Here is an 8,714-nt window from a genome sequence, read left to right on the forward strand (position 1 = left end):
GGCCTTCTAAGTGGTGGTGCCTGCCCTGTGGAATGCTGTCAAGGCAATGAACAACTATTTTACTTTTAAAAGACAACTGAAGGTGGCCCTGTTTAGGGATGTTTTTAATGTCTGACGCTGTATTGTTTTTAATATTCAGTTGGAAGCCACCCACAATGGCTGGGGAAACCCAGCCAGATGGGCAGGGTATAAACAATAAATTATTATTATTATAGCAGCAGCAGCAGCTTCTACTAGATCTTGCATCTCTGAAAGGTAATGGAAGCAGACATCAACCTCCTGATGCTCAGAAAATGTGTCTTAGTGCTGCCGGATTTTGTTTTTCACTTACAACAGGACAACATGGCTATCCTTCTAGAATGTGTCGGGATAGGCTGAGAAAGGAAAGAGCTATTTAATTTAAAGTGAAACTAGAAACACAGCATGAAGCAAGGCAGTTGAGCAAATTATTTCCATGGGTTGGATAGCAGGCCCTGCAAAAAGACTGAGCAAATATGAACGTCACAATATTGGAATTTGCCATGCAAGTCAAAAAGCACTCTTTAATGTTTGAACCTCATAAATGATTAAACCTCATAAACCTCATATATATAGATATTCAGATGGGATCCATTTCCATGTAAGACAGACGGTATCATGTTGGCCAGATGGAAACTGCTGGCAAGTCATCTACTATATTAAGTACCAGCCTGTTTGGTTAGTCCACCAAACGATAAAACAGAACCTCTTTTATTAAATACATTCATCTAAAAACCATGTCCTTGGATTCCACTGTCCTTCAGTCAGATTCCTGTTATAGGACGTCCAGTTGGCATTTTTTCTCACTTTCATTTCTGTGTTTTTAAGCGAAACTGGAGCTGATATGTAGACTTCTATAATTCACTCCACGCCGGTCTACTATTAAAGACAATGCAGAGACTTCGGCAAGTGCAAAATGTGTTTGTTAGCTTGGTAGTAGTAGTAGTAGTAATAATAATGATAATGATAATATTATAGTACCCCACCCATCTGATTGGGTTGCCTCAGCCACTCTCGGTGGCTTCTGATACACACACACACACACACACACACAAACACAAACACACACACACACACACAATAAAACATTAGACATTAAAAAGCTTCCATCTGCAGGGCTGCCTTCAGATGTCTTCTAAAGGTTATATAGTTACTCATCTCCTTGACATCTGATGGGAGGGTGTTCCACAGGGTGGGTGCCACTACAGTGGTACCTCCGGTTAAGTACTTAATTCGTTCCGGAGGTCCGTTCTTATCCTGAAACTGTTCTTAACCTGAAGCACCACTTTAGCTAATGGGGCCTTCTGCTGCCACCACACCGCCACAGCACGATTTCTGTTCTCATCCTGAAGCAAAGTTCTTAACCCGAGGTACTATTTCTGGGTTAGTGGAGTCTGTAACCTGAAGCATCTGTAACCTGAAGAGTATGTAACCCGAGGTAGCACTGTACTGAGAAGGCCCTCTGCCTGGTTCCTTGTAACTTCACCTGTAGCAATTGGGTCAGCCCAATGTGGCCATGTGGCACCAGTCATGAGAGTACTTTCCCCATATCAACAATCCTGAACCCTGTGATTCACAGGTAAGGCCTTGTTGGTGGTTGCCCAGTTGGCGCCAACCCATGACAGAGCCTTTTCAGTGGTGGTTCCCCAGTTGTGGAGTGCCCTCTCTTGTGAGGTGTGCCTGTCTCCATCATTATTAGCTTTCAGGCAGAACTTGAGTACCTTTCTGTTACCCAGGCATTTGGTGGCTGAAGAACATTTTTCTTCCCAGCAACCTCAAGATCGTTGGATGGGAAGTGTGTTTTCAACTGCAATGGCTTTAGGAATGCCTTGAACTGTAATTGTTTTTAGAGTGCTTTGATTGGTTTTATAATGTTTGTTTGTTTGTTTGTTTGTTTTTTGCTATGCTTTTGTTTTTAAATTGAATATTTGTTTGCTGCCCTGGGCTCCTTGGAGAGGAAAAGCTGGAAATAAATCCAATTGATCAATGAAGCAAGCAAGCAAGCAAGCAAGCAAGCAAGCAAGCAAACAAACAAACAAACAAACAAACAATGTGAGAATAAAGTTTTGCTCCTGGAGGGAGAAACAGTAGGTAAGGTATGGACATAACCACACCATTTTCTTTTCTCACCTTTAGTTTCTTATGTCCCTGTCTTCTTTTTTTTTATTCCCCTCCCTCTTCCCTCCATTTTCCTTTCTTAAGAACAGCCAGATCTTACGCAGTCCATTCCCTGCAGCTGTCAGCCAGATGCCTATGGGAAGACCACAACCAGGACACAAATTTACTATTTCACAGTGCACAACTGGGCAGAATACCAAGAGCCTTCCATTATAAGCCTTCGCAAGGAAAAGGGATGAAGGCTACCAGCACCATGCATACTCAGAAGGAAGTCCTAAGCCACATTAATACCATGCGTTTAAAGCACTACGATACTGCTTTAAACCATTGTGGCTTCCCGCAAAGAATCCTGGGAAGTGTAGTTTGTTAATGCTGCTGAGAATTGTTAGGAGACCACTCTCCTCCTCACAGAGCTAAAATTTCTAGACTTCCCTGGGAATCATAGAGTTGGAAGGGACCTTGAGGATCATCTAGTATTCTTGCAATGCAGGAATATGTTTGAGGCATCTGATCAAGGCTTGTATTTTAAAATGAGCTTAAAATATATATTTGCAGATGCTTGTGTGTTTCATGCCAGGCATAAAGCAGCTGGCTGGGTGCTTTGGCAGTTGTTTGTCTTCCTGCTCAGAGGCCCCCCTGATTTATAGCAGTAGCAGGAGACACGTTTCTCAAAGTTGTAAAAGGAAATTACAGGCTGGGAGCAAAAGGTCATACTGACCATACATATTACAGAATACAATCAAGCTGCAAAAACACAATTAAGAGTTGGTAAATAGTAAAATTTATTGTTTAACAGAAAATAATACTAGGTGCCTCCCATCAGACTTGAGCCACATCTTCCTAAGGTTAAAGGGCAAGAGCTAATAGGAACAGCAGCTGGCTGGGAAAGGGAGTTGTAAATTGAAGAGGTCTGAAGCTGTTTTGAAGCTGTTTTTACTAAGTTCCTTTTCTTCTAAAAAGCTATATATGTTAATGTATGAAATTTATTGGCTAAATGTAATTATGCAAAGGATTTAGAAAGTAAGAAATGTTAGATTCTTATGTTAGATTCTTATTTCATTGATGGTGTGTGAGAATGTGAACCCAAGATCTCTGTTACCATGAGCCATCTGTTTTAGCCATCTGTTTTGGAGTGAAGGGGCAATAGGGCAAAAGGTGAAATGTTAATTAAGGTGCCTTGTCTAGGGCAAAAGGTGATCTGGTAATTAAGGTGCCTTGTCGAGGCAAATGTAAGATATATGGCTACTTGTCTGCCATTTATGGATAGAAGGAAATATAGCTCTTTGTCTCCCATAAAAGGTAATAGGAAATGGGTGTATCTTTTATGATTGGTTCTAGCAAACAGCCAATAGGAATTTCAACCAGGCTGATTGGACAGAGGCAGCAAAAGGAGGAGCAAGGGGGCTGGGCTGAGGAAATATAAGTGCTGGCCATCAGGGCTGGAGTGGGCAGAGCTTTGGTAACCATATACCACTGTGTCTCTCATTTATTTGTCTGACAAATAAATTATTATTTTAATTTCTCTATTGCTGCGTTGAATATTTCATTCCAGCTAAGCGTTAACCACAAGGAGGGTGCTACATGTTCCCATACGGGGATTGAACCTGCGACCTTAGCCTTATCAGCACCACACTCTAACCAACTTAGCTATCCAGAAAGAGGCATTGACTCTTAAACCACTCCATGGATCATGGCTCCAAGCAGGGAATAGGGGTCTGCTAACAACTCTGAGGACTTGAATTCAGCAGTGATTGGTAAGATGACAGTGTTACTTTTTCTTAAAGCTAAAATTTCAGAGATGGGAAAGGGGCTGGAATATTCCTGGGAGGAGGGAAGGCCCCCACGGACCCCCGGCAGCTACAGCCCTGAGGCCAAACTTCCTGCCCTTTTACTGTCAATCATTTGGGATTGTCCTTTGCTTGGACCATTTGCTCAAACACAGTGTTCTCAAACCCGCAAGCATGCCGGTCTGTTATGGCCTCTAATGTTGATGCCCTGATACTATTGGAGACTTCATCACTCAGTGCTACAATTTCCCACTGCCTGGAGCTATGCTGAAGGCTTGTTTCCTCCATAGGTTCTTTGCTAAGGAATCTGACTCACCAAAGTCTGATGGCTGAGCTTCAGAAGCGGAGCCAGAGCAGCAAAGAAGAGCATCGTTTCACTTCCAGCTCTGTACTTGTTTTGACAGGCAGCTTGTTGCCAACATTGGGTAGTGTCCAGCGCACTGCTCCAAGAATGTCCCATCAGTACAAGGATTTCTGCTTGCGTGACAAAATGTTCTCCTCATCTCCTCCCCTCCCCCTTCCCACTAAGCTAGCATTTCTACCATAAATTTGTCCAATTCTCTTTTAAAGCTATCCACGTTGATGGCCATCACTACATCTTGTAGCAGTGAATTCCATACTTTATGTGTTTTGTGAAGTACAGAATATGGAATATGGAATATCTGGCTTAGGGCAGGGCCTGACAGGGAGGTATGGTGGACTCCCTGGTCCTGAATGGGGTAGCTGTGCCCCTGAAGGATCAGGTGCGCAGCCTGGGAGTCATTTTGGACTCACAACTGTCCATGGAGGCGCAGGTCAATGCTGTGTCCAGGGCAGCTGTCTACCAGCTCCATCTGGTACGCAGGCTAAGACCCTATCTGCCCGCAGACTGTCTCACCAGAGTGGTGCATGCTCTAGTTATCTCCCGCTTGGACTACTGCAATGTGCTGTACGTGGAGCTACCTTTTGAAGGTGACTCAGAAACTACAACTAATCTAGAATGCGGCAGCTAGACTGGTGACTGGGAGCAGTCACGAGACCATATAACACCAGTCCTGAAAGACCTTCATTGGCTCCCAGTATGTTTCTGAGCACAATTCAAAGTGTTGGTGCTGACCTTTAAAGCCCTAAATGGCCTTGGCCCAGTATACCTGAAGGAGCGTCTCCACCCCCATTGTTCAGCCTAGACACTGAGGTCCAGCTCTGAGGGCCTTCTGGCTGTCCCCTCACTGCGAGAAGTGAGGCTACAGGGAACCAGGCAGAGGGCCTTCTTGGTGGTGGTGCCCTCCCTGTGGAACACGCTCCCATCAAATGTCAAGGAAATAAACAACTATCTGACATTTAGAAGACATCTGAAGGCAGCCCTGTTTAGGGAAGTTTTTAATGTTTGATGTTTTATTCTGTTTTTAATCTGTTGGGAGCCGCCCAGAGTGGCTGGGGAAACCCAGCTGGATGGGCGGGGTATACATAATAAATTGTTGTTGTTGTTGTTGTTGTTACAGCTCAATAAACTTTCATTTGTTTCTACAGTCTTGAGTGTGTGGTCCTTGCTAGTAGTCCAGCCTTACTCGCAGGGATGTGATTACAAACCCAGATTTACAATGAAAAGATGTGGATCCATGGTTGTACCGTGGTGGCAATAGGCACATTGATATCCTCCTCATTTAGCTGCATCAGTGCCATGAATGGCTGTCCATCATTTAGCAGGTTAAAAAGGTTGGTGGAGAATACAGAATCAATGAGAGCACTGCCCAGAGGGCTTCCTGTCTGCTCTCTGTGGGTGGAGGGAGATGTGAAACACGGAAAGATTATTCTGTATGATTTAAGCTTATTATTCTCCTCTACGTAGAAAACTATACTCGCAGCAACTTATCAAACTATAAATTGAACAGAAACAGAAATAGGATTAAATACCGACTGTGAAAAATAACAAGGTATAGAAGAAGCTCTGAAAAAGAAAGAAGCTGACCAGTCAATTATGCAGATTTTATGTAGAAAGAGACTGCTTTTCATCAAATGTGTGTCCTGGTAGTTTTACCTGGGCATGGTATTCCATAAAGCACACTGCACCAAGCAAGAGCCTCACTTCTTGTCCCTACTTATCTCACCTTGATGGGAAATCCAGCAAGGATGTGTTCTCAAAAAGATGGTGCCACTGGGAGAATCCATTCCATAAGACAGGGGTATCCATTATGCTGCCCCCCCAGATGTTGCTGGATTTTTCACCAAACAGGGATAATGAAATCACTAGCATTTGGAAGTGATAGAATGAAGGATGTTAGAAACTAAACTGATTACTGAAGGACAAGATCCTAATAAAGTTATTACAAAGTGGGGTTTGATTACAAATCATTGGAATACAAAATTTCAGTAGAAGGTTAATCCAAATACACTTTTTGTGGTTATTTAAACTTGGCTGTATAATGGGAAAATATATCACTGTCAAGGGTGTATTCTAAGCATAATCACTGTTCTCTCCGAAAATTTTTACACATCACTAAGGAAGACAGGTGAACTAATATCAGCATAATGGAAGAAGCAAAGATCACCAGTGTGGAAGCAATGATTCTTCAACATCAACTTCGTTGGACTGGTCATGTTGTGCGGATGCCTGATTTTCATATTCCAAAGCAACTAGTCTATTCCGAATTTAAAAATGGAAAGCGTAATGTTGGTGGTCAACAAAAGAGGTTTAAAGACTGTCTCAAAGCAAATCTAAAAAAATGTAGTATAAACACTGACAACTGGGAAACACTGGCCTGCGAGGGCTCCAATTGGAGAACAGCCTTTACCAAAGGTGTCATGGGCTTTGAAGACACTCAAACTCAGGACGCAAGGGCGAAATGTGCTAAGAGGAAGGCACGCTTGGCAAATCCACACCGTGATCAACTCCCGCCCGGAAACCAATGTCCCCACTGTGGAAGGATGTGTGGATCCAGGATTGACCTCCAGATTCATTGTTAAAACCATGTTTATGGAAGACAATCTTACTTGGCTATGAGTGATCGCCAAAGAAGCAGCAGCAGCAGCAGCAGCAGATTCTTTATTATTTTTTCTGTTCCTTTTTTCTTTATCTTTATTATCTAACATCTGTCTAACATGTGTGTGTGCGTATGATCAATGTAAGGTTTGAATTGATGCAAGCTATTTTTTTTCCTAATAAAAACAAACAAACATGAAAAAGAATAAAAGAAGAGTGATTATTTTCACAAGTTAATGGGTGATCATAAATAGAAACCAACAACTTTGCTATTGCATCATTTCAAACACAGAGGAGTCGGCTCATAAATTCAGTTGCGGAAAAGCATCGAGTTTGATCTAGAGTAGACTAAGTAGCTGAGTCAAGAGTAAGCCTGCTTATAGGCAGGTGTTTATTGTGGGGTCAGTCACCCTCTTGCACGCACATTTTTAGAATTGCCAGGATGTGTTCCTCAGCACCATTTTTTCCAGATTTATTCTGAACCAGTTAATGATATCAGAACGACCCATTTACAGCATTAAGCCTCCTCTGGGAGCACCATAACTTCCCCCATGGATTTCAATGGGATCTAAGTACAACTAATGTAATGTGGGTCCAACCAAGCGGACTGGATTCTAAGATGCTCCTCCATTCATGTAATAAGAGCCATTTCTGCCCACTTCCTTTTCCAGATACAGCCCTCTACCACACTATGTCCAAGGAGCCCCCAAGCCTGAGGTCCATAATTGGGGTGTCATTGGCAGGGAGGAGGGAATGCCCCATTCTGTGCTTGCGGACCCTGTTCCATCCATGGAAGGGAAGTCAGGATCCAAATCATTGGTTGTGTTTGATGGTCCATTCATACACACAAGATAAGTGAAAAGGCAGAAGTACCATATTCCCTCCTCCCCAAATTCTGACCGTGAAAACTTAAAGTGCGGCTTAAATTCGTGACCTTAAAAAAATGGCCTTTTACGATATTGCTGCTGGAACAGACATACAGTAAAATGAAACAAAATAATGATTTATTGCCGATTTGCGAGCTTGAGACTGTTGTGCAATTAATTCCAATGTCATTCATCACTTCCCCCATATTTTATAGTGTAGTATTGATTTTTTTATTTGCATTTACGGTGCCACGAACAGTTGTTTAACCCACATGCGGGTCCTCTCTAGTACCCATAGGATTTTTCTTCTACATTTGCCATTTGGGGTGTGTGAATGCCTTTGGAACTTTAGCAACTGAATAGCGATTTGTGATTTTAGCGATTGTACGGTAACTTTTGCGGGCTTGCGAGATCAAAGGCTTAAATTGGCTCAGAGTTACAATTCTACCAACTGCAGCAATTTTCACCCTGCAACCCAATTTTAAGGGAGCGACTTATATTCGGGTATTGTCTTTCCTTTTCTCTCCCCCCCCCCTGAATTTTAAAGGTGTGGCTTATTTGCGGGTGCGTCTTCTATTCGGGCCAATACGGTATTCCATCAGAAAGCATGAAAAACACACACGAAAGTATGTATCTGAAATATACTCGGAGTCAAGTGTGGATTTCATGCTCTTTATTCAGCTCATAGTAGTGAGGAATGAAAGTTTCCTCAAAATATCTGCTTTATATAAATTATTTACATAATGGGCCGCACGTGATTGGCTAATTCCGGGATTCTCCTGTAGGCCAATCAGGTTGTAGGTTCACTTCCACCTGGAGCTGGATTGGGTGGCTCCTGAGGACCAATCAGACTGCTGCATTGTTCTAGGACCAATCAGACTGCTGCATTTTGGATCCTATTGTTTTAGGACCAATCAGACTGCTGCATTTTGGATCCTAGTCAACTCAGTACATAACACCATCAAA

At 42.7% G+C, this 8,714-nt stretch overlaps 1 long non-coding RNA gene across 1 annotated transcript; it reads left to right on the forward strand.

Annotated features, from left to right (window-relative positions):
* The first annotated feature begins 3,131 nt into the window (after positions 1 to 3,131).
* On the forward strand, positions 3,132 to 3,660 carry LOC308481131. Its single transcript, XR_013988468.1, has 2 exons — positions 3,132 to 3,291; positions 3,322 to 3,660. It is a non-coding gene; the product is annotated as an uncharacterized lncRNA (long non-coding RNA).
* The last annotated feature ends 5,054 nt before the right edge of the window (positions 3,661 to 8,714 follow it).

This window comes from Podarcis pityusensis, assembly GCF_964106645.2.
Source record: "Podarcis pityusensis genome assembly, chromosome: 7".
Classification (NCBI taxonomy): domain Eukaryota; kingdom Metazoa; phylum Chordata; class Lepidosauria; order Squamata; family Lacertidae; genus Podarcis; species Podarcis pityusensis.